The sequence below is a fragment of the Puntigrus tetrazona genome, chromosome 7 (assembly GCF_018831695.1).
Source record: "Puntigrus tetrazona isolate hp1 chromosome 7, ASM1883169v1, whole genome shotgun sequence".
Taxonomy (NCBI): Eukaryota; Metazoa; Chordata; class Actinopteri; order Cypriniformes; family Cyprinidae; genus Puntigrus; species Puntigrus tetrazona.
The window spans coordinates 30860616-30886370 of record NC_056705.1 but is presented as its reverse complement, the minus strand read 5'-3'; the positions used below and the strand labels follow the sequence as shown (position 1 = coordinate 30886370).

The window sequence follows — 25755 nt, the reverse complement described above, 5'->3', positions numbered from 1 at the left end:
GTTTTTATAACACTGAAACTTTTGTCATGGGTTGGGAATCTTTAGATATCACATTTTTAAATCACTTTGCACTTTGCACTGCTTTATTTAAAAAAATAAATAATTGAAATTCAGTTTGTTCTGACAATAAGATAAACAAACACAGTTTGGTTGGCTTTTAGAAGCTCCGTAAGAATGAAAAAAAAGATTTCGGTCATCATGACCTGCATGATGACAACACTGTACTTTAACGCTCTAAATATGTGTTTTTTTCAAATGTCGAGTACAATTATTTGGTCTGAACAGCATTTAAGCGAAGCACAAAATCCTAAAATCAAGGCTTAAGTAATTAAGGCCTACTACTTATGTACGTGTTCCAACGTGCTGAGGTTTTTTAGTCCATCCACAGATTTCTCTGTAAAATGAGAGCTAGTGTAGAGCTCTGCTCTAGTGTAGGTTTACTCAGGAACATTAAAACGTTGCCACTGGAACAGAATATGGAGGTCTAGTTTCCTCTTTCAGCTCAATAACTCAATAAGAGCAGTCCCTGAAAATCGTTTTCGATCAATGCTCACTGTTCGATGACTCATCAAAATAACGCCTCTTTGAAAATGCGAGAGTTTTTGTGTGTTTTAAGTGCAGAGAGAAATCCAAACAAACGAGTGTAGCTCCTGTAATGGCCAGATCCTAAAACCACAGGATTGTAGCTTCACATTCAATTCCCGGTTTCCAGACAACAACTGTTATAAAACAGCTCCCGAAAACATAAAAGCGGTTATAAAACGAGTAAAATGAATGGATAGAAATGTTCCTGAAGAGATTTATATCAGAGATTAGTTTCTAGTGTCTTGTTGCTTCACCTTTCCGTAATTTGCATAACTGCGTGTCATTTAGCAAGGCGTACCTCTATGCGGCCTGTGTCTGGTTGAAAGCCACGGGACGGGTCTTCTGTAGTGACTCGGCACTGAATGGCACAGCCATTGATCTGGATCTTGTCCTGCTCGAGACCCAGCTCAGGAAGACTGCGGCCCTCACATACACGCAGCTGCGCATGGACCAAGTCCACACTAACAAGGAGAGAGAGAAAGAGAGAGAGAGAGAGAGAGAGCCGTTATCAGCACTAACTGATGAATAAACCCTGAAGTGGAGTAGAATTCATTACACAACTTGAAACAGCAATTTCACTTTTATCTGACAATCACAGCTGCATAATTAATTCGCTGATCTACTTCCTTTTGAAATGTTTATCCATGAAAGAAGTTTGCCCACTTAGCACTCACACCAATATCAAACGATCTGCTTTGATTCATTTTAATCCATTATGATGTAGACGTATTGATTGTCAATGAGACACAGTTTCTAATAATCCAAATCAATCCTTCCTTAATTCATCTAATTAAAGACTCGAGCTTGAAAAAAAGTCATGTTGAATTAGATTAAATGAATTAAAACGGCTATACAAAAAGCATTAAGCACAAATAGCTATTTGCTCTCAAAACTACCTCAGGAAATATCTAGCAAATCACTTCAGGGACTAAAGCGATCTGCTATTTTAGCTGACAGGAACTATGCTAATTTTATAGCTAAGCTGCTTAACAAAGTTGATAAACCACTTCCAATTTTATTTTGAGAGAGAGGGGAAAGACTTAAAAATGTATTTTATGCTCTTAGTTGGATATAAAGCATATGGTGGTTAAGAAGCTTCTTTGACATTTCTTTGAAAGACAGGATGTGCGCTAATGATTTGGCATGAAAATGTCAAAAATAAGCACAAAACCCTGTGCTGTCAAACATTTAACAGAACACCTGTATAGAAGATCTTCTACTTGTCAACAGTAGCATCTATCTATCTATCTATCTATCTATCTATCTATCTATCTATCTATCTATCTATCTATCTATCTATCTATCTATCTATCTATCTATCTATCTATCTATCCAGACAGAAAAAAATGTATGTATATATACGAATGATATATATGTATGTATGTATGTATGTACACACACACACACACCTACATATATATGTGTGTGTGTGTGTGTGTGCGCATATCGCAGTAGCTACATTCTAGAACAAAAATGCAATTAATCTGAGACTTTTAATAGTTTGTTAGAAATCCATTCATTGAAATTCATGTTCGTGTTCGTCTATTTATATTTCTTCTGGTATGCTACTAAAATAGTGCCTATTTTAAGCATTAGCAGATCTTTTCTTTTGCACATGAATGCAGTCTGGGGTGGTCAACTGAGGAATTAATGTTTGTTAATAGTCTAGGTAAAAACAAAACTAGTGGTCTGAAAATGGCCTGGTTAATGGAAACAAAATCAAAGGGTGAATGTAGCGCTCTCACACACACACACACACACACACAGAGTGAACATGGCCTGCTATTGAACAAAGGAAGTAAGTACAGTACATTAGCAATGTACATTACTGTCAGAGGATGTGAAAGAGAAGAAAACAAGTGTGTGTGTAAGAGCAAGCGAGAGACAGAGAGAGAGCATGTGTAGGTTTAGCTTTACAGTACTTGAACCAAATTAACTAAAAAGCGATGTGAAGAGAAGCAAGGCAAGAACTGACATTTCAAGTGGTCCTAACTATTTGAAAAGCTTACAAAATGGACAAATGATGTCTGCTTCAAATCTAGTGTCAACCACAATCAGTTATGTAAGGGTTAGTTTTCACTATATTAGTATAAAAACAACTTATATAGATTCAGAGGTCTGTGTCTGTGTGCTTGTGTATTTTAGGGAGCATGGATCAAAAAGCATGCATGAAAAGCTAGAATAGGTCAAAGTGTGAACTGGGGAATATCGACCCATACAAACATTGTCAAACACACAAATGCAGCAGTAGATACGTACACAGAATCAGGATGAATCTCACAACTTTCTATAAAGACTGACTCATACATTCGCAGCAACCCAAAAACTATTTTGCATGCATATCTATATTACATATCTTCAGACAAAGCGAATATCTTATCAACATTTCAACGCATGAATTTAAGCAACCAACTGTACATTTAAGCAGGACGAGAGCCCAAGCCGTTGCGAAGCAGAACACCATTTAAGCCTGATCTTGTGGAGTACCCAGCTAATAATCTTCTGGAGGTTGAGTACAGCCCCAGAGCCCCAGCACATTAAACTATAATGAAAGTATTATTTTTCAGCCTGTTTCTGTTTATAGCTGTTTCCCTCATTATCCATGCCTACCAAAAATGTGGGATGAGGATGGGATGAAAATATACTGATTATACCCACAAAAAGAAATTTGAGAACATCTTTGGATGAAAGGAAACGCAATTTTGGAAACATCTACTTAAACATTGACCAGAAAATAGCTGTTTTTTTTTTGTTGTTCAGAAGAAAGCGGGTGAATTCACTAAATATTTTTTGCCAATGCATGCATTTCAGTTAAAAAAACTTTTACACTAATCATATGCAATCCATATTAAAATGATTGATATTTAAGCTATATGCTATATATAATGACTGTTTACTCAGAGCAAGTAGTGTCATTAAAATGGGATCTTTTAAGGGTTAACTTTATACTTATCACAGATACAGTAATATTGCAAATAAAACTATTTATATATGGTTGTGAACACTGTTGACAAGTGACATGACAAGCAATTCATTCAGTGATAATTAATCTCAAGCATGCCGTATTACAGCACTTTAGATAACGGTCAGAACTAGTTACAGTACATTGATGCAAATTACATTTAGCACAATTTTTGCGTATGTTTGCACTGCTACTTGCTACCTGATTAATTAATTTATAAATGAAACAGATGCTAAATGCAATGTAAATACTGCATGCAAACTAAATGGTATCAGCGGGTGTCATTTATTTTGAGTAAATCCTGCCTTCTATAAGGTTTTGTGGCCTGTGCATGTGCATGTGAAACTCCAAAGTGAGTTTGATTCCAGAGATACTTTTAATTTCGATGGCCGTAAGGCATTCCACTTCAGTAGTGATCCTTGTTTTTGCTTTCTTTTTAATGAGAAACAAAATCAGATAAATAACTATGAGAGGACAAGCAAGAGGTGCTCATGAATAAAGCGGCCCAGTTAAGAACATTTCGCTGAATTTTGTTATAATGCTTTTAAGCAATACTTTGAAAGCTTGAATAAACACAACTTTCATTTAAAAGCCTTTTTTGTAGTCTGCCTTTCTTTCCTCACACACAGGTCCAAAATTAACATTTTGCCAATGGCAGGAGAATTTTTCAGTCATAAATATTTATCTCCAGACATGAAACTGTATTTTAAAATTGTATGATAATAGTATGGTAATAATAATACCATTTCTACTAATAGTAGTAATAATAGTAATAATAATACTGCCTCTGTGACAATGTAATTATTAAAAAATTAAATTTGTAACAAGCAGGGCATGCCACTGTACATCACAACTGATATGAATTGCCCCTATGCTTTGGTATTTTATCTACTATTATCTTATCTGCTATTTTGCTTGAAATCCTTGTTGTGGTTTAATGCACCAGTAAGATTAAACCTGAGTGGAACTTTATTATGTGAATTCATTGCATATCTCTGCATAATTATCCACAGATGCACAGGAGCAATTTTGAAAAGCAGGTCTAGAACAGCAAATTCAAAATTACAATGAGGTGAATGTCCGGTTACGAATCCAGTGATTCCCACACAAGAACAAAGACACAAGCGATCACTACTGGTGTCAGCAGCTACATAAATGTCTGTAATTTAAATATTCGCACATGCTCTCACCTGTGATCTGCATACAAAACACACATGCCTTGTTTGCCTGTAGGCATCACTTTATTTTCAAACCGCGAACTCATAATTAATGTCTGCCACTGCTATTGTGCCGAGACACTGAGCGAGAAGTTGAGAACGTGTGAGGTGTAGAATATCTAATGTCTTACATGGCAAAAGGAGCGAGACAAAGAGGTGTGGAAGAGACATAAAAGTACAGCTGAATGCATTCAAAATAAAAAAAGTAATTTGTTTACATACATACATATGTTATATATACATATACAAACATATATATATATATATATATATATATATATATATATATATATATATATATATAAATATATATATATATATATATATATATATATATATATATATATATATACATATTTAGTGTTGGAGGTGTCATGGCTAACTTTGAGCAGCCTGGTGGCCAACCTTCATTGATTCCACCAGTAAGAGCAGAGTGTGAAGGTTTAATTAGCTGAGTAATAGCACAGTTTTGTTTAAAACATCGCAATGCACGCAACATTATGGGTGACATATCAGAGTTTAAAAGAGGACAAATTGTTGATGTATCAAGAGCCACAGTATCCAGGGTGATGTCAGCATACCACAAAGGAGGACGAACCACATCCAACAGGAGTAACTGTGAACGCAAGAGGAAGCTGTCTGAAAGGGATGTCAGGGTTCTAACCTGGATTGTATCCAAAAAACAAAACCACAGCTTCCCAACTCACTGGAGAATTAAACATGCACCTCAACTCTCCTGTTTTTTTTACCAAAACTGTCCTTTGGGAGCTCCACAGGGTCAGTAAACATAGCTGGGCTGCTATAGCTAAACCTTCGTGACAATGCCAAACGTCGGTTTCAATGGTGCTAGCCACAAAAATCTTGGGCTGTGGATAATGCGAAACATGTATTGTGTTCTCTGATGAGTCCATCTTCACTGTCTTTCCCACATCCGTTACAGTGTGGAGAAAAAGTGTACCACCCAGACTGTTGCATGCCCAGAGTGAAGCATGAGGGTGGATCAGTGATGGTTTGGGCTGTATTATGGCATTCCTTAGTCACAATACTTGTGGTAGATGAGCACGTCACTGCCAAGGATTACCGAACCATTCTGGAGGACCATGTGCACCCAATGGTTCAAACATCGCATCCTGTAGGCGGTGCTGTGTATGAGGATGATAATGCACCGATACACACAGCAAGACTGGTGACAGAGCGGTTTGATGAACATGAAAGTGAAGCTGAACATCTCCCATGGCCTGCACAGTCACCACATCTAAATATTATTGAGACACTTTGGGGTGTTTTAGAGGAGCGAGTCAGGAAACGTTTTCCTCCACCAGCATCACGTAGTGACCTGGTCACTATTCTGCAAGAAGAATGGCTCAAAACCCCTCTGGCCACTGTGCAGGATTTCCAAGAGGAATTAATGCTGTATTGGCCGTAAAAGGAAGCCCTACACCATACTAATGAATTATTGTGGTCTAAAACCAGGCGTTTCGGTTTCATTTCAACTCCTGTATAATGCAAACAAAAATATTATTTTGTATCCGAGTAAATCACAATTCTATTGTTTATTGCTATCTTTGGCTGTTAATTGCTATTGCGATTATATCACAATTAGTGCTCTATATGAGTGTTATTTTAAGTCAGGATTAAAATGAAGCACTCAGAAGGTTGAAGACCCCTGCTATAAGCAAATATTGCCTACTTCCCAGTATAGATGTGACTTACCACAGGTCCAGGGTCAAGCATATTCAAAATCAAATAGGTCAGAGAGGACACGTGTCACTCAATACTGCTCAAAGATCAGCAGGAATGTGTTAATGAGCCTTTAACACCGGCTGACCTTGAGCGGTCGAAGCCACATCCTTCCCACAAACAAACACAGATACACACCTCTGCATCTTCTGCATATCTGGTCAAAAAGGTGTACACAACACAGCATGCGGATACAAAAGCACATTCCGTACTGAGGGGACAATCCGCGTTTGCTAAGCTTACTTTTACCTCTATTTTCTAGTTCTTGTATTTCATCTGGGTTTCACCCTCAGCCTGCTGTTCACAGAAGCATTAATTATTGGCTTACCGCTTTTATCTGCCACCCCACACTCATGAGTCAGAAAACACATTCAGGAGATAATAGGATAATAATGAAAAAAAATCTCAAGTAATAAATACAACATGAAAGAGACAATGAGGCCAGCAGAGACAGAGAGAGAGAGAGAAGCAGCAATAGCAAAGGACTGTTATGAGATCAAGAAAAACGCTAAATACTTTTGGACAAGAAAAATCACAACTAAAGATTGCTTTAGATTTAAAGGGGAAGCAATGTTGAAGCATTTTCTCCTACGCAGGTGTAGTAAAGGCATAACTAAAGTGGGATCCAGAAGTCTATAATAACACTGAAAATCTGGGATTTTGATGATTAACATGAACCAAATACGTAACGTTATAACAGTAATATTTAAGATCCTGAACTATTACTAAATCACTAATCAAATAAGTACATCTGTGAAATTGATCACGCTACTTCAATTTATGCATATTTTTTTCAGCGACACTAAAAATGCTTATAATGAATAACTTGGTCTCAAGAGTTTTGGGCTAGTACCCTATACCTGTCCTAAAAAGCATAAACACCGTGGTTCTTGCAAACATGTACAACGTGTCAGTTTCTAGAGTTAGGGAAGCTTTCCAGTTGGTTCAACTAGTGACACAGGAATTACACACTTCAGCTTTAGCATACAGACAAATGTTTGCAAAAGGTTTATAAAAATCTAAATCTGTTTATTTTGTAACAGTCATAAAGCTTAACGACAGCTGTCCATCAAAAATATCGACAATGCTTTCATAAACAATGCTTTCATTAGCACAGTATTTTTGCTATCATGCCTCAAATGAAAGAAAAAAGGTGAAAACAGAAGGCAAAAAAACATGCAGAGAAATGGGAGGAGAAAAATCTGTCTCAGGAGGAGATAAATAATGCCACATGTATACATGTTGGGGCAGGTTATTGACTTTTTGAATATTCATAATTGCTGCTTATTTACAATGAATGAAGGTCATAGATTGCATAGATCCCAAATGAAGAAGATTCCAGCTCATTTGCACTCATGAATATGCATGACCAAAACCAAAGTTCCAGACTTCCAGTCTTACTTTTTAATAAAGGTGTTTATTTATTTGCTCCTGTCATTCAGTGCAATCAAAAGGATATGAACCAGAGAATGGTAAAGGTCAGATAAGATGGAACATTCCCTTGACGGATGAGCCATGAATAAAATGTTCAAAAAATTAATAATAATAAAAAATAAAAAAAAAACACTGGAGTTTTCTCATACAGTATGATTCATTTTTGAAAGCCACCTCTGATGTAATTTTCATCAGTCTCCTTCAGGACCCATTCAGTAACCAACAACCTGAAATATGTGGGTGCGTGTGTGTGAGAGCGCATGAAATGTTTATTTCTCTCTTAGAGTTTTCAGTCAAGAACACACAAGACCACACTCCTCTGCGTATCTTTGTTTTCCATTATTGATAAGGCTTTTAGGCAGGCGTCTCCTGACCACAATGCCTTCAATATTAGGAGGGTTTAGAAATTGTGATTAACAATGCAGCAAATCCAGTGAATTAAAAAAAAAAGCAACAAATTATGCATAATAAGTTTTGATGAACTGTATTGTTATATTATTTTTAATAATGATAATTAATTTAATTTGAAACTGAAATGTTGATGCTTCTTTTCTAAATAAAGGTAACCTATAAATAATAAAAAATACATAAAAATCGTACCGACCTAAATCTAAAATTTTGAATGATTGTGTACTTCAGCGTTGACTCTGTAGAAATTCAATCCACTGAAAAAAAAATGTATGTCTTTGCTTCTGCTTTGTAATGGCATGCCTTCCTCTGATGACGTCAGTCTTATTCTTAACCACAGCCCTCCAATCTTTACTTGGCTGTGAGTGAGAGATTTAGAAGAGCAGCTCAAAAATAGCCCACCCTGTTCAAATTTAGTTTTAATATGTCACTATACTAAAATAAATTTGGCAGCGGCTTCTAGTCCATGAGGCCTTTAAAGACAGGTAAATGTGTATTTGGACAGGTCTTGAAGATACAGCAGTTAAAGTGAAGAGAAAGCGTGCAAAGAAACCAGCACTACACTATCTTTATCAGAGTACAGCATGAAACTACAACAAAGCCCATTTCCAGCTCTTATCACGCAGAGCAGGCCCCAGCACGGAGCTCCACCCTGAGGCTCATTATTCCAATCATATCAAATACAAGCAGGCACGGCTCCTCGCAGCTTAGGTTATCCACATTGTTTGATGATGCACGGTGGGGCTCAGCATGGAGCTCTGCTATGGGCCTCATACTGCACCTCAGGTCAGAGTGAATAGGCCTGAACGTTGAGCTGCATTGAGAGGCGCTCCTGATTGAACGCAGAGTCCGCAGCCTGTTGGCATTCTCAAGCAGCCGCGCTGGATTTCACCGGCCTGCGGTGTGCTGAGCTGGGGAATATGATTGAAAGCAGGCTCTGTAAAAAGCTACAGGCAAAGAGAATTTTTTACACTTGGCAAAGTGCTTTACACAATGCTTCGTACATGTTTTCAATACTCTTAAGACAGCCAGCACAACAGCAGTGTGGACTCGACTGAGGATTATTTAGTCTTTGCTTTAATGCAAAATGCGTTCAATGACCACCTAAACTCAAAACACTAGTAAACTCTATAAAACTGCTAAAAGCTATGTTAAAAGAAAAGCCAAGAACAGCATTATGACAACAATATTGAAAACAGCTTATGCCTAAAATTGCCAACCGAATGTGTACACAACCAACAATTTGACTTCACTGTTCAAAAAAAAAAAAATATATACACACATGGTCAATTGAAAATGACATAATAGACGGCAATCAATTTGGCGTGAGACAGGAAATCAGAAAGAAAAGAATCTTGCTTCTAGCGCTGTACTTTACCTACAGTACTCAGAGAATAAGACAGAACTGTAGCACAGCACAGCTTGAAATCAAGGATTTAAAGTGTGTCCGCTGAGTAAGCAGAACTGCATCCAACATGGCCAGACCATCATGCACAGAGTGCTTGTGTTTTTTTTCCACAGGCTACAATTTACTCTTCAGAGGATGCAACAACTGGATTTGTTGTGGCATTAACCATGATTTGTTCAAATCATATATATTTGCAGAATAGTGAAAGTACATGAAAAAAAAAAAACTTTTATAGCACTTCTCTTTCTATTTTTCACTTAGAATTGTTGAAGAAAAGCACTATTCGGAGGTTACTGAAAGAATTCTCAGACTCAATTTATCGATTCGATTTATTCCTCATTGACTGCAATTTATTCACATAGTCAGTTGCATGATTGTACATAAAATGGCATATACATGAAATAATAAAAAAAAATAACAATATCCTATTTATTATTTGGTTATTTAAATCTATTTTAAAATAGGAAAATACACATGCCGTAGTTAAATGGTTTACTGTCTTGAATTTTCTCTCTCAAAACGATAAAGCTGCTTTGTTTATATTTAGTGTATATAATCGTATATAAAACATGTTTGTATTTTAAATGTTTGTGTGTTTTTCCTCTCTTCTTTTTGTTCTTAACAGCTCTCACTCACTGGTTGTTGTAAATACTTTACAGCAATTTCAGCGAATTGGATTTCTTCATTTATTTATTTCTTTTTAAACAGTAGGTAATTCAGCCAGGGACTTTTGCACGAGTTTTTTGAAAGAAAAATACAGATATTCTGGAATCGGACAGCAATAAAATCACAGACTAACCCCTAAATGTTGAAAATTACTTAAAATAGATCTCAGCCAAATATTGTCATATCCTAACAAATATATTTTGTACCTATTTATATACCTATTTATTCAGCTTTTGAAAGAAAAATGCCTGTTTTTGTGGTCAAGGGTCAAATGTATTATTTAAAAGAAAATATTGGTGGATACATCTGTCCACAACTACCAGAAAATGTGAACAAGGAAATAAAAAAATATATAAGAAATAAGAAGTGGAACAGAAAAAAGAATATGCCTAATGGTCAGAACAAGGTTGTAGGTGGAGTTGTAAGTAAAGGTCACCAGAGACTTCTAAGATTCTGCTCTGTCATCATTGTGTCCTTCAGTAAAGCTGTTAACCTGACTGCTCTAGGGGAACCGTTTCTGCAATTAGTGTACTCGGATGACAAATGTCTGCTAAATGGCAAATAACAACACACACACAGAGCCGTAAAGACCCTGATCACACCACACTAAGTCATGTAAGCTTAAAAAGCAACACCTCACTTCGTTGTAGAGCACGTTTTCAGAAAAAAAAGATGAACAAAAATACGAATAAAAACAGCAGAGGGTAAAGCTCCAGCGCAGAGCTACGTCCACCAGGAGCCATTACATTTAATGAAATCCTTCTTTGCAATGCCCTAAGCACATAAAGCCAGCAGCTACTGTTCTACAGACCTCCAACAGTTTTTAAAGGAAATACAATCCCACTAGGGCTTCCATTTATATCCTGATCTAAGAATAACTTCATTTGTTCAAACTGCACAGCAGAAATGGTAAAACTGGTCTGGGATCAGCACAGAAGAGTGTCAGAGGAGGATGACCTCCGAGGTCATTTCTGCTCTTTGATTTATGATGCTAGAGCAAGAGTTTAGGTGAAAGAGTAAGAATCAATATGGACTGGAGGAGCCTCAATAGTGCAGCCAGTCAGAATCAGAGAAGAGAAGCGTCATCGAATGATGCCAAATTTCAATGGAGCATTTCCCTCTTCACGAACATAAATTCACCGTCAGCAAATGATGCTGTAATGAGCTGGGGGAAAAAATGAAGTAATCTTAGAAATTAATCTTTGGGGGGGGAGAATGACCATCTCATCCAACCAATCAAATCGTAAGAATATGCATATATAAACAGCTTCTTACCTCAATTCTGTGACTGAAACATAAAAAACAGGGGACAAAACAGACAAGATGAAGGATGAAAAAGAGAAGTCTAAACAAAAGCCAGAGAGGATGAGAAGAGATATGACAGAGAGAAGAGGCTGGACAGAAGGACAGGGAAATAAAGAAATGGAAGAAAAACATGAACGAGACTGAACGAAGAGGAAAGGGGAAGGGAAAGGTTGTGAACTAAATCACAGAGATTGATAAGGGTATTAGTGTCAGAAAGAAAGGTGAAATAGGTTTTCTGGTCCTGGGTCACCAAAACCCTCACTCACTTCTGACTTTAGCCTTTCTACAACCTTATTTCTCTTAGTTTTTAGCCTCTTTTGCAGTTTATCCTTGTTTCTTTGTCCTCTTCTGTCTCAAACAGCACAACCCAAAATAAAGATCTACTGCAGCAATTTAGAGACTTTGTTGAACGGTCATTACTCAATATGTGGTGGGCTGCCCTGAACACACATATATCCACCTGCACAAAAACAAACACTATTACAACATACATACATCCACATGGATAAGCACAAAAACCCTGGCCATACTTCACTCCAAAATCATGAGAAATATAATACAGCATGAGGCCTGTTACAGGACCGTCACTATTTATGCACATTAGGCTATTTGGACTATTCGGTCCAGTAATGTGAAAGGAAATAATGATAGTTTTTATGTATTTTGGTAGTCCGTTTTTAAATGTAATGTAAAATATTAAATCGTTATTTGATGTACTGAATTTAATTTTGGCTCGTTAACATTAAACAAATCTTGGTGTCTGGATAGGACTATTTTCATTACTGATTGTCGGCATTACAGTGGTGAGAATTAAGGCGAAAAATGTGCTTAATTGCGCTTAGTCGTGAACGAGATATCTTAATAGTTTCCCCAGACAGATTAATGAGATTAAATGTGCGGAAAATGGAGACTACGGTAAGTCTCCCGTTTCTCATCATCTTGCTCCTGAGAAAAATACTCCAATAATCTCTCACGTTTAACTTTGGGGTTTCAGAAGAGGTCTCAACGTCTCAATCTGTACTGAGATTTGCAAAGGAATCGATTTCAGGAGAAATTCAAACTGGAGGAATCTAATACATTGGTATTGATGATAATCGTGTTCGACAAAGAATATAGAAAAGGTATTTGCCCTATTAGGAGCACATTTCCAACCTTTTATTAAAGTAAGCATGAAAAAAAATGATCGAATCAGTGTTTGTATCAAATCAAAAACACACAGCCACACTGTATGACATTAAACGCAAACAGAAACCACAACGAATTGATCACATTAGCGTATCACACACACACACACACACACACACACACACACATGACTGCATTACAGACCATCTATATTTCCCCATGTAAAGGAGGCAGTATAATACCCATACAAATGACAGACTAATACTCATTATATATTTCAGTAAATCCTTCGCAAATCTAAGATGGCAGCACACGCAATGAGAGCCAATTCAAAGCAGAGCTGTCAACTACACTTGACAACTCTGATATCTATAATGTATGAGACTCCATTTCTGTGGTGAGGAACTTGTGCTGGAAAACAGAAAGATGCGTTTGTGTGTGTATGTGTGTGGAGACAGAATGAAAGGAGCGCTATCAATCATTTGACTCATCAGCGCGTTAATGTCTGAGTGCTTGTCAGCATGGGTGTGTATGTGTGTGTGTTCGTGTGTGATGAGATCAGGCTCATCTCTATGTCATTACGGAGCAGCTCATAGGTTATCAGGGGAGGTGAGAGCTATTTATAACGCCTCTTTCCTTTTTCTTCCTCTCTCTCACGCTCTTTTTCTCTCATACGCATGCTGTTCCTGACACATGTTCTCACTTCTCTCCCCTTGACCAACTTCTCAAGGTGGGGTGGCAGACAAGCATTCATCCTAAACTCTGTACATTGACATTCTGCAAACATACACCTACATATGTATGCAAATTCACACGCATGCTTCATGTCCTCACGCGGTGGTAATATTCTGGCCTACACGTTGTGAGGAAAAAATGGAGAACATACTTCAAGAACATACACAGTCAACACATCATTTACATTTACAGACTGTCTTATGAGTTGTAATTCTTTAACTTTTCCAGTTGTGATGAGCATACCCTCAAATTAAAGCTCAGTGTGTGCACTTTAAATATTTATTATATAGATGTAACTTGAATATGCTTTGGTCAACAGCTGCGATAATACATATCTATATTTATTTTATATATATATATATATATATATATATATATATATATATATATATATACACACACACACACACACATATATATATATATATATATATATATATATATATATATATATATATATATATATATATATATATATATATTATACTATCTATGAAACGTCTTGTTAATAAATAAATGAATGATTTTTTTTTTTTAATCATGCAAACTAAATCTGAGTGCAACTTCAGCATGTGAACGCAATTATTGCAGCATTTGTATATTTGCACACAAGTGCTCTTCGGTGCTTGACTGTGGAGTAATTGCGGTGTAAATAATGTTTGGCTTTAGAATTCAGTTTTGCAGTGGATCTCAACCTTTTCATTTTTTTTTACCTTTATTTTTTTACCTACCATTTTTTTTTACTCACTTTAATGTATGACAAGCCCTTCAATCAATCAAGAAAACTTGTCTCCCCAAAAACAGAGCAAATGGACCAGATAGAAAATATTTTAATTCAGCTATTAGCTATTAGATTGTCTTAACTCTGAGTGCTGCTGCAACTTGTTAATGCAATTATTGCAGCATTTGTATATTTGCACACAAGTGCTCTTCAGTGCTTGACTGTTGAAATAATTGCAGTGTACATAAAGCTTGGCCTTCTTAGAATTCGCTTTGATTAAACAAAAAAAAGAAGCATCTAATAGAATACAATAGCAAATCTAAATGTAATATCCTCCAGACATTCTGATTCAGAGAAATGAATGGCGCATATACGCAAATCTATGATGTGTTTTTGATTTGCTATTCATTTAAAGCTTAACATATGCAAAGTTAAGTTAACATTTGGCAAAACAGCCCAAAACAAGCTATAAATATGCCATTAGAATGAGAACCAAACAGTCACTCACTCAGTGATTTCCTCGGTAACTGTATGTTCCACCTGTAGACGGGAGTTGACCTCGATGAAGTAATGTTTTCCATGTTTGTCCACCAGGAACTCCACTGTGCCTGCATTCTCATAGCCCACCTATGGAAAACAAAAAAAGAGAGTACATTTTTGCACATGTTGCTTATGGACCGCCTTAAACCTCTTTAACGCACACAACTGAACATCTAGCTGAGTCTCCTGCCTGACTAATTTCAAGCAACTTGCGTTAGATTTCTGATTAGGGATAGAGCTAGATTCTGGAGGATGGTGGCACTCCGTTATCAGAGTTGCCTTTCTCTGATATAGTTCAAGCCGCACTGTGCTCTGGAAGGCATCCAGTAAAATCGGTTGCTAAGTTAAGGCATTATACGAGAACCCAACACACAAGTTCCACAGCATGCAACAATCAAAAGATGCTTTCTTTTAGAAACTAGAAATAGTGGTAACAATGTCAGATATTTTGGTATGGAAATTATGAGAGGATGAGTAAGTTTGAGAACTTTATTTACATGTGCCGGTATCCCCAGGGGCTTCTGCTTGAGCTCCCAGAGGAATGACAATTTGAACCTAACATGATGAGCAGAGATTTAGTTTAAAAAGCCCAAACTTTCTCTCTTAAATCTCTCAAGCTTGTAGAATAAAAAAAAAAACCCTCAGGCGATTGGTTAATTCTGCTGAACAGCGTGGTGCCAGTGGAAGGAAGCAAAGAGGCTTCTGGTAAAAGCCACAAAATCAGCAGGACTGCTGGTCTTGACACCAGCCAAAAACACAACCCGTGGAGCAGGAGATGTGCATGAGATATAGAGACGAATATCCTAGGTGAGATGAAGACAGTCTCGTATTAAACATAAGAGGCGAAAACAGAAAGAGGAGACAAAGACACAAGAATCCACTTCTTCTAAAGTCTCCAGCTGTCTTCTCTGTTTTTGGTGTCTTCTCTCTCACACTCTCTTTCATGAACACTCATTCAGGCTACTTGGATACACTGAAGGGATTGAAGATAATCCGGTGCCAAAATTCACTGTAATCTGATCCAATTTCTCCCCACAATTCAGCGTTGCCTACTAATCCCACATTGCAATGAGCTTGCCAAAAGCAGACGCTCACCCACACAAACAACACAAACACAAATACACACACACACAAATATAATTTAAACATAGCTTCGTAAACTCACTCTGACATATTACAATATTTACCACATATACATGGACACAAATCCACACTTAGACGCTTTACACAAACAAACAGACTTTTAAACTGCTGCGACACTGATTTGACAAAATTAATTCACTCTTTTACTCAGTGCCCACCCTTTTTCCATTCATCCCTCTTTCCTGCATCCATCCACAACCCATGCCAATCGTGCCAGGAGGATTTGAAGCCCTTTAATCTTAACCGACTAACATGACCACGAGAACAGAGTTCAAACTGATGTCAGCTAAACCACTAGAGGGGGAGAGAGAGGAAAAAAATGAATGAATCAATGAAAAAAACATATGGGTGACTGAACAAACAAATAAATCAATGAATGAATATAAAGAAGAAAAAAATGAACGAACTAATACATTCTTATGTAAAAACACACAGGTTTGTTCATGGGGGAACGCAAAGCTAGAATTTGTTTGTCAGTTCTCAGGGTGCTGAATGTGTAATCTGTAATCTGCAAAACCGTTTCCCCATGCATGAACAGAGCACGTGCTGATGTCATTGCAAATAGATTAAATTGCACCCACAAAGTGATTTATCAAGCTGAAAGTCGCTTCAGAACCTGCGACTGCACGTACAAATTGATACCACCGGAAGGCAGGAATTGATCTGATTCATGTGGATACACATGTAACTACTGTCACGAAGGGAAAATTAATATGAGAATGTGTAGATTTACCCAATGCTGCTGGTCTTCTGGCATGAACTAATGTGTCGTGATTTTTTCATAAGCTATTGATTTATTCAAAATCCTAACTGAACTTCAAGGGGTTTCATGTGAAATGATGAATACGTTCATTTACATATGCTATAACTGACTTGTATATAAAAATGTGTAGATGTGCACATATATTCATACAATTAATCGTATTATATCTGTCTGTTATTCTATGCATTAATATATATATCGGTATCTATATGTACATTCTTGCATTATACATGTTAAACAATCAATCCAAACTCAACAAAACCTTAACAGCATAGCTAGAAAAACGTAACGGTTTACATTATTGGCTCTCAGTCGTTTTGACTCCAAGGCTCACTTTTATACATAACAGCATTCAAAGACAATCATATCTAAGATAATATGTACCTCTTGGAATGCTATTCTAATAGAAAAACATACACATATGGTGTCTGTTAAATGTTCTACTTCTTCATCTTCCTTTTCAGTAAATGTTTTAGTATTTTAAGTAAGATTACGTTAGTATAACTAATTTATAAAATGGCTGACACAGTCGCATGTTATTCACGATAAAGCATGACTATGACCGGTTTTGTATATTATCGCCTAACAAACTTAGCAACCACCCTTTGCATCTTAAACAGCCAATATCGCATATGAACTGTTCCATGTATTATGTATTTACTCATCTACTTTTACCTGTAAAGCACCACAAACACTTTAACCAAAATGCTGCTATTTCCATTTTCCAATCTTTCATGCCATGCCTTCTTGCCTCTTCCTAGATTTCTGATCACCTCATACTCTCTACAAATTTACAAATACATACATAATAGATGTGCTGCTTTATAAATAGTACAGCAGAATAATGCATGCTTTACATTTCTTTTATAATCATACCGATCAAATGCTCTGAACATGATTATATATACCATTCTTGTGGAGTCGTTGGCCAATCACCAATGTCATGATATCCTTTTCCTATGGCTCCATAGTGATTAATGCAATACAGCCCCCACATTTGCAAAAAAGTACAGACATCTTGAAAAATGCAGTTAAAAACTAAAATGTAATAATTCTCTTATTTAGCTGACAAGAAAAGACATCCTTAACCTTGCTTGATACAAAACTTCACCTACTCAACAATCGGTGGTCATTGTTTTCTTATTCTGCTATTCATGTTGTACCATGCATTTTCAATGCATGTCCATGAAAGCATATTGTTGTTGCTTGTGCAGAAAAAAGCTTGGCATTGTCTCGCTCTAATAACCTTGGAATTCCCAGGAAAAGTCATCATTCTGTTTGCAGCATATGTCTCTGTACAATGGTAATACATGCCTCGGCCTGAATGGTAATTTTATATGTAATGTAATGGTACCTTCAACATATGTAATGCCGTTGGGTGCATCATACCCCATACGATGACAAATGTTGGCTTGTGCATCTGGGCAGACTCTTTTGTCTTTGGCACAGAAAACTCAGTGTTTGATTTTCCCAAAAACAAGCTGAAACATTGACTCATCTGACCACAGCACACATTACCACTGTCCCTTAGACCACCTGAGATGAGCTTGGCCCAGAGAACTTGCCAACATTTTTCCACGAAATTGATGTATGTCTTTCTTTTCGAGTAACAGAGATTCAAGCTGCATTCCTTGATGGAGAGAGGGACGGTTTTCTGAAGTACTTCTGAGCCGATGTGGCTATATTTAACACAGCAGCACGATAAGTTCTCGTGCAATGCTGGAATGTTACATACATTCACGTTTTCTGCCTTTCACTGAGATTTCTCAAGATTCTCTGAATCTTTTCACAACAGTTTTTTATCATTATGTCCTCACTTTTTATCAATTCACCTGTTTATTGTGGAATGTTTCAAAACTTTTAACACCCCTTTGTTTTAACTTTGCAGGCCTCAAAATGAATGCACTGCATTTCATAAAATGTCCTAAAATTTTACTCCCCCAAAAAAGAAAAGATGGCTTTGCAGTTTTTCACAAAATGTACAGGAATGCTAACGTCCAGCTTAAGGCAGATGCTACCGACATTCTTGACCTGCAGAAGTGTCGATACATCTCCTATCTCTTTGCAAATCCTTTCACCTTGCCATTGAATTTCTGGTTTCAGAGAAATACTTTTCAACTGAATTCGATAAAAACTTTATTCTACAACTTCCTTTTATGATGCAGTGTCAAGCAGGCAGGTTATAACGAGTTCCATAAGGAGGGGCAGGATGAAAGGACAGATGGTGAAGAGAAGAGTGGGGTGGGGAAAGAGAGAGAGAGAGAGAGAGAGAGAGAGAGAGATGCAATCAGTGTCTTTTTGATCAGACATGTTTGTGGTGACATGTGTGATTATAATCGCTCTCAAGTGGCTGCCATGGTGACCATTCACTTACAGATATGGCCCAGAATAAGTCAATGAGAAAAAATAGAGATTGGGACCAAAGATGAAGGATAGACACTAACAGATGTGAACACATGAGGAGAATACAAAGAGAAGTAGAAAATCACTATGGTTATTAACACACATCATTGTTCAATCATTACCAGCAGAATGTCAGAGCTCCAGACGTGCTTAGATTTAACTCACTGCTTTAGTGACATCTAGAGAACACTTTATGTTATGAACTAATGAAACTATTTAACTGAGTGTACGAAAGTATAATAGACAAGACAAGTTCAAATAAAACCTGTTATTGTGAGGATCTGCTTTACTGTTTATAGATTTTATAACTCTGTGTTTCAGACAATAAAGCAGATGGCAGATTTTCTGGTTGGAATACATTAGAGAAGCACTCAAAAACAAACAAGGCCTTTCACGCACTACAGTGAGTATTCAGCTTGCCTTTTTAGCAGAAGCGCAATACTGAGAGAAAAGCACTGGGTTCAACCCTCCTCGGATCTTCCCACACTGGACCAAAGAGGGAAGGAAGAAAAGTGTATTAAAGATTAAAACATTTATTATGATTCAGAGTCTTAAAAGTTAGTGTTGAGTGAATGAGCAAATGGGTGTGACTGTGAGCGAGTGGGTCAATGAATGAATCAGTATCAGTTAGTGAATGAGTGAACGATTAAGTGAGTCAGTCACTAAGGAGTCACCAATCGGATTTGTACTAGTTTGCATACTTGTGCAACATTCTATGCCATGTTGTTGTGTAAATAGTGACACACTAAAAATTCTAAAAAGAGCAAGCATACTTCAAATATTTAGGTTATATACTTATTATATTTTTTTGTTTTTTTATGGTGGTATGTGAAGAGTTGTGCAAAGTATAAGATCTGAACGAAAGGATTTATTCTATATAAAGGAGAAGGTTGATCCAAACCAGCTAACGCATTTTATGGACAACACTTCTGTGAACCTAAGAGAGTACAAGGCTGGCTGTGCAAAGGCTGTTTTCTCTATTCTGACTTTTCCCTGACAATATGGCGCCTTCGAATGAGTGACCGTAAAAATTGTTTTGTTAATAGTTAAAGTATCTGTTGCATTTCCGATGCGTGATTACGGTGTTTGGCCAGTCCCAATGCACTGGGTAAGCTGGTCAATCAGAGCAGACCGTGCTTGTCGGAAGGAGGATCTTTTTAGAAAACAATGTATTTAAGAGAGGTGGAGCATAGAGGAAATAATAATAAATAATATACTGTATTTGAAAAAGAATGTACTTTTTAACATTAAAGCATGTAAACATATTCAGTTACACCAATTACACAAAATAATGATCTTTAAATCAATTATGATATGCATCTTTAAGTTGTAATCTGTGCATAGTTCATAGCGCCTGTTTCTCACTATACAGTATAAGTGAAGGAGTAAGTGAATGACTGAATCAGTAAGTGTCAGTAAAATAATCAATGAGCAAGTCAAGTGATTGCGTTTGAATGAGTGAGTGATTCTGTAAGTAAATGAGCTAGTTAGTCAAATAAGTGAGCATGTGGACTTTTTCTACTTATGCAATATTATATGCCATTTTGTTGTGTAATGGTAAGAGTTTACAGAGTTCAAGCTGAAAATGATTATGCAGTTATATAAAAAAAAAAGTGAAAATGTTGGGCACTTCATGCATTCAGCTGTCACAGTTTTCCTTAAGTAGAGGAAAGGGAGGGGCTAGCAGAATCTGTGCATAGCTCATAGTTCATAGTGCATGTCATTTGGGACTAAACATAAGTGAGTGTGAGTGAGTAAGGGCTCAATACTTCACAACTGTACTTCACAGCTCTTCAGTAGTCTTGAGCCATGAGAATGGTTGTCATGGCAACACAGACAATGACAAATAAATCAGAAAAAGATTGCTCATTAAATCTTGCTATCTGCTCATTGATCTGGCTCATCATTTTTTCCTCATTCTTTATTTCTAACCTTTCATCCACTCTATCACCTTAATTGAGGAAAAATAACCTCTCTCTCCCCTTTATCTCTTTGAACTGTAATTTGAATGGACATACTGCAGCAAAAGACATTGCTTTGCTCTTCAGTGTTTTTTTCCTACATCTTCACGTTTACAACTTGCATCCAAACATTGTGATCCAATCAAGCTGGCTGGATCATAACCCAGTCAGTGTTATGCTCAATGAGGTTGAGCGTTTCAGTTCATTGTCTTCAAATGCATTCTGTTTTACTGACACTGGAGCTAGTTTCCTGACGGATATCTTAATCGTTTATGAACGCATTAGCTCTTGACTTTTTAATGCACATACGCAGACAACATTTAGATATGGATTGCAATTCAAGTAAAAATATGACTTTTCTCTATATTAGTTTTTCTACTTTGAGATCCAATGTCCATCCTCTGTCCATTCTCTCTCTTCTTTTGTAATAAATAAATAAATAAAATAAACTTGACGCTGAAGTTGTGCTGGATCCCCCAAACTGGCCCATAGACAAGACAATAAAAACCATGGCAAATGTCCCATAATACTCAGTAAGACCCCAAAGCTTCAGTGAATATAATCCAAGGCATCCATGCTAGACTGAAAAACAAACAAACAAAATTCACAACACCATCCCATCCATACGCTCACACTCCAAATGAAACCAATGAAATGCCTCAAAAATTCCCCTGCTGGCAGTCTTGTGGAATTAAGATTGATGTTCTCAGTCAGAATATAAAATAAGAGCCAGCAGATAAGTGCAGTCCTAAAGCTTGTTAACACCAGCAGGACATTCTGCAGACCATTTCTCCGGTCTCTCTTAGTCTCTGTGAAATGCATTAAATATGAGCTCCTGCATGAACAGCTCAATTAAAACGGCTTGAAAAAAGAGAGAGACATGTAAAAGTTTGTGCATGCATGTTTCTGAGAACTTATACAACAATTGTGAATGCAGCTCACATCTGGTGGCACAAACAAGAGCTTAAGAGCTTAGAGAACAGAAATGTATTTGTTGTTAAAGGGTGTTTGTGTGAACACACTTTCAGGCATGAGAATGTATGGATGCACACAGAAGATGAGGCTATAAATGCGTTGAACTGTGAATAAGCCTGTTTGTATATGGGTTAATGTATTCCTAGAAGTGCATCAAGTGGGGCTGGATAGGTAAAATGACTTCTCTCTGAGGCAAAGTATATGAGACGCCAGCAAACATTTAGCCTGCTTAACACTTAATCCAATATATGCACGGATGTACTGTACATCACAATAGAAAAGAAACGATCTGTCGCTACTGTTTCTTTAGAACGGAATACTTCTGGCCGTCAAGTCTGTTTCCAATCATTCATTTTTTGAAATCGGAATAAATACGACGAATCAGATTTCAATTGAATGAAATAAAATTTTATACAACTAAAACTCATGACTGTCATACAACCAGCCAGTAACTACACTGATTTGAGTCTCAAAAGCCTTATAGCGCTGCAAAACACATTAACAATAATTGGTTCAATTTGAGATAAACATGAAAAAGCAATAACTTGTCATTCAGTAAGTGAATTAGATGACTGATTTATAAGGATTTTTATTCACAAAAAAACATCATGTTCTTGGAAATTAGGCTACGCTGGTCGTGCTGTGTGTTGGTGCACTAAAAATAACTGGCTCACAAAAAGCAGTAATTTGTGATTAGCAATACACTGAATAGTAGTGCACTAAACACTTTTAGAGGTTTTCGGTGCTCGGTTGATTTTGGTGCTCATTTAAAACCGTTTGGGCTTAAAAAAACAGCGGCACTTTCTTGATCTTGCTATCTAGGAAACTTTACATGAAGAGTGCTCTAGTTATCTATGATGTGCAGGCCTATGTGGCATACGTGAGTGTGTAATTAGTCTGTCCTCAAGTGGGCTTATATTTACAGTAAGTACGGTTAAGTCAATCAGACACCTCGTTTAACAGAAATCGATTAACAGGGAAAAGAAATGAAAGAGTCTCCCTCAACGGCCAATCCTACATGTGTTTGTACGATTGTGGGTCAAGAGCTCACTCTAAACCCCCAGGACAGGGCCCCTACAAAAGACTGGCGTTTATAGCACCAGCGGCCCGTCTGTTTTAGAGAGATTTGGCAGTCATTTGCGCAACACCCACTTTGCAGCACTCCACACAGCCTTAGGGAAGAGCAAGCAGAGAATGAGAGAGACTGCAGTATGCCGAAGAATGGTTTGTATTTCTCTGTAGGGAGTAGAGAGGTGAGATGTGAGGAGAGAATGATAGAATCGGGTTATCTCGGGCTTCTGTGTTATTTGATGAGCTAGTTTTATCTATAATCCTTTCTTGAAGATTTATTCATGAATTTCGCTTGCTATAGTCAATCACCTCAGAGTTAATGGCTTTTAGCTACAAAATTCATTGTCGTCCAATAACTATTTGCATTTCAAATCGGCGAGGGGGGAGTGAGAAGTGATATCGAGAGAGAAAGAAAGGGAGGACATGTTTCTGATCACATTTACACAATCTGCAATCACCCCGACACTAGATCAGACACATACGCAACAGATAAGCAGGGCTTTAAAGTGGGTGTTCGCAACGAGTCTATGCAAATAGCTAAAAAGCAATTACAAATCTACATTCTAAGTCTGAATTACACACTATACCACATGTGGATGTGCCTGCGGTGTGTTAACTGCATCTGTCAACAACACTTCTGTGCTCTCCACTTGCTTTAAAATGCGCTCGTTTCTGTTTGAATCACATCCGCTGCAAATAAACCCCCGAAAGAAAGACCGAAACGGAGCGAGAGATATCAGCCAACAAGCGCAGACTCCGAGCGAGTCAGACTGCTGACGATAGCAAGCTGCCGGCTATTCTGTTGTTTATCCCTCGGTTTCCGCTGTTTATGAAAGGTTAAGTGCACTTAGCACTTTATTTAGCGCGGGGCATTCGGATGGACGCAGGAGAGGTGCGAATCTGCGTGAACGGATGCAGTAAAGGACGGAAAGGGAAGCGACGATAGGCCTTTTCTTCAGAACACAAAGAGATTCTGATACCGTGCGCTTAATCTCAGAATTCAATCTTTTTGAGCCCAGACCACAAGAGATTTTATTGAAAATACAATAAAAGCGCGCGAGAGCGAGCGTATATGACTTACGGTGCCCTTTAAAGTGCTTACATTGCCAGCCGGCTGTAGCCATTTAGATTTCAGCCATGTCAACAACAGCAGCCAGAAGTAATAAATCAATTCAACAGCTCTGGCCATCAACAGCAGAGCACAAACTCCACATGGTATACTGTGGGAGCCTCAGGCCTGTGTGTGCGCGCGATGCATTCATGTCAAAAAAATGTGTGTTTATTTTGCAACCGAGGGAACGTCCTTCACAGTACAGTACTGACTGTCTCCTCGCTGCTCTTTCCACCCCTACCAGCGTTTACTTCTTTATTCATTTGCGTCTTTCATCCTGTCCAGAAGATCCATTTCTCTTTACTGCGTCCTCGCTCTCTTTTTCAGTCTAGCCCCATTTAATTTAGTTACAGGGTATAAAAAGAACGAGATTTCGAGATTTATGTCCACATCTTCTTTTTAAATTGTTGTTGCTGCAATTTGTTAAGGTTCCGTAACAAAATAAACTGTCCCCTCAGAACTGAGGTGGTCCGCTCGAGAATTAATTATCCACTGCTGCTTACTCGCAAGCTCACGAGACAAATGTATACAGCATTTACAAATGAAAGCATTCCGGAACCATGGACAGAAACCATATTAAGGCACAAAAAAAAAATCACAGAAAGAGTCACACTCGGAAGGATAAACCTCTAATCAGTCACAAAAACAAAAGACACAAAACAATCTCGCAACAATGTCACGGAAACTAGAGTAAAACACTTGCAGGATTATTCTATTTTTAATAGAATGAGAACATTTTACTTTTTTTTTTATCCTTAAGGAACATTCATGCCTATGCAATGACTTGTTGTGGTTTAAAAAGTACTCGAAGGTAACAGTCTACCATGCACTACCAAGTACATGGACACTGTTAGAACAAGAACTTGGCCCTGAACAAACGAAGAGAAAGGCTATTTATTCCTGAGAAACACAGGCTAACAAAAAACTTGAGTAACCAAAAAAAAAAAAAGAAAAATACTGTAGCAGTTTTTATGATTATTTTATAACTATCAGCTGTGAAAACCTTGTGTATGTGAGCGTAAAGGTTAATTTGCTTTTAATTAATCAAAACAATGCATGATACAAACTATTCTAAACAGCGCAAAATTGAATTGAAAGTTATTTTAATGATAACTCTAATAATATTTTAACTTCTTTTTTTATTTCAAGAAGTTACGCCCAGTGTCAATCCCTACTGACGTCTCTGTCTGGTGAATAACAAGGAGATATTATTTAGGCCTAATACATGTCTTTTCTTTTGCCAGGTGACAGAAAAGGTGTCAGACTTCCATTCTCGGTTATGTCAAAATGGCATATCTTTAGCTTGCAAGAAGCCCAGGACGCCAACCAGCTTGTCAAGACACTAGATCTCTCAAGCTACTCAGGTGAGGGCTAATAATTACATAGGGATGGAGAACCTAGAGAAAAGCGTGGACTGAAGATGACTGCAGCATCTCGTGCTATTCCTGTATGGTCAGACCAGCCTGACTCCATCAGCTGTTA

General features: G+C 37.4%; 1 pseudogene; it reads right to left on the bottom strand.

Annotated features, from left to right (window-relative positions):
* Positions 1-25755, bottom strand: part of LOC122348674 — a 161619-nt pseudogene that overhangs the window by 121327 nt on the left and 14537 nt on the right.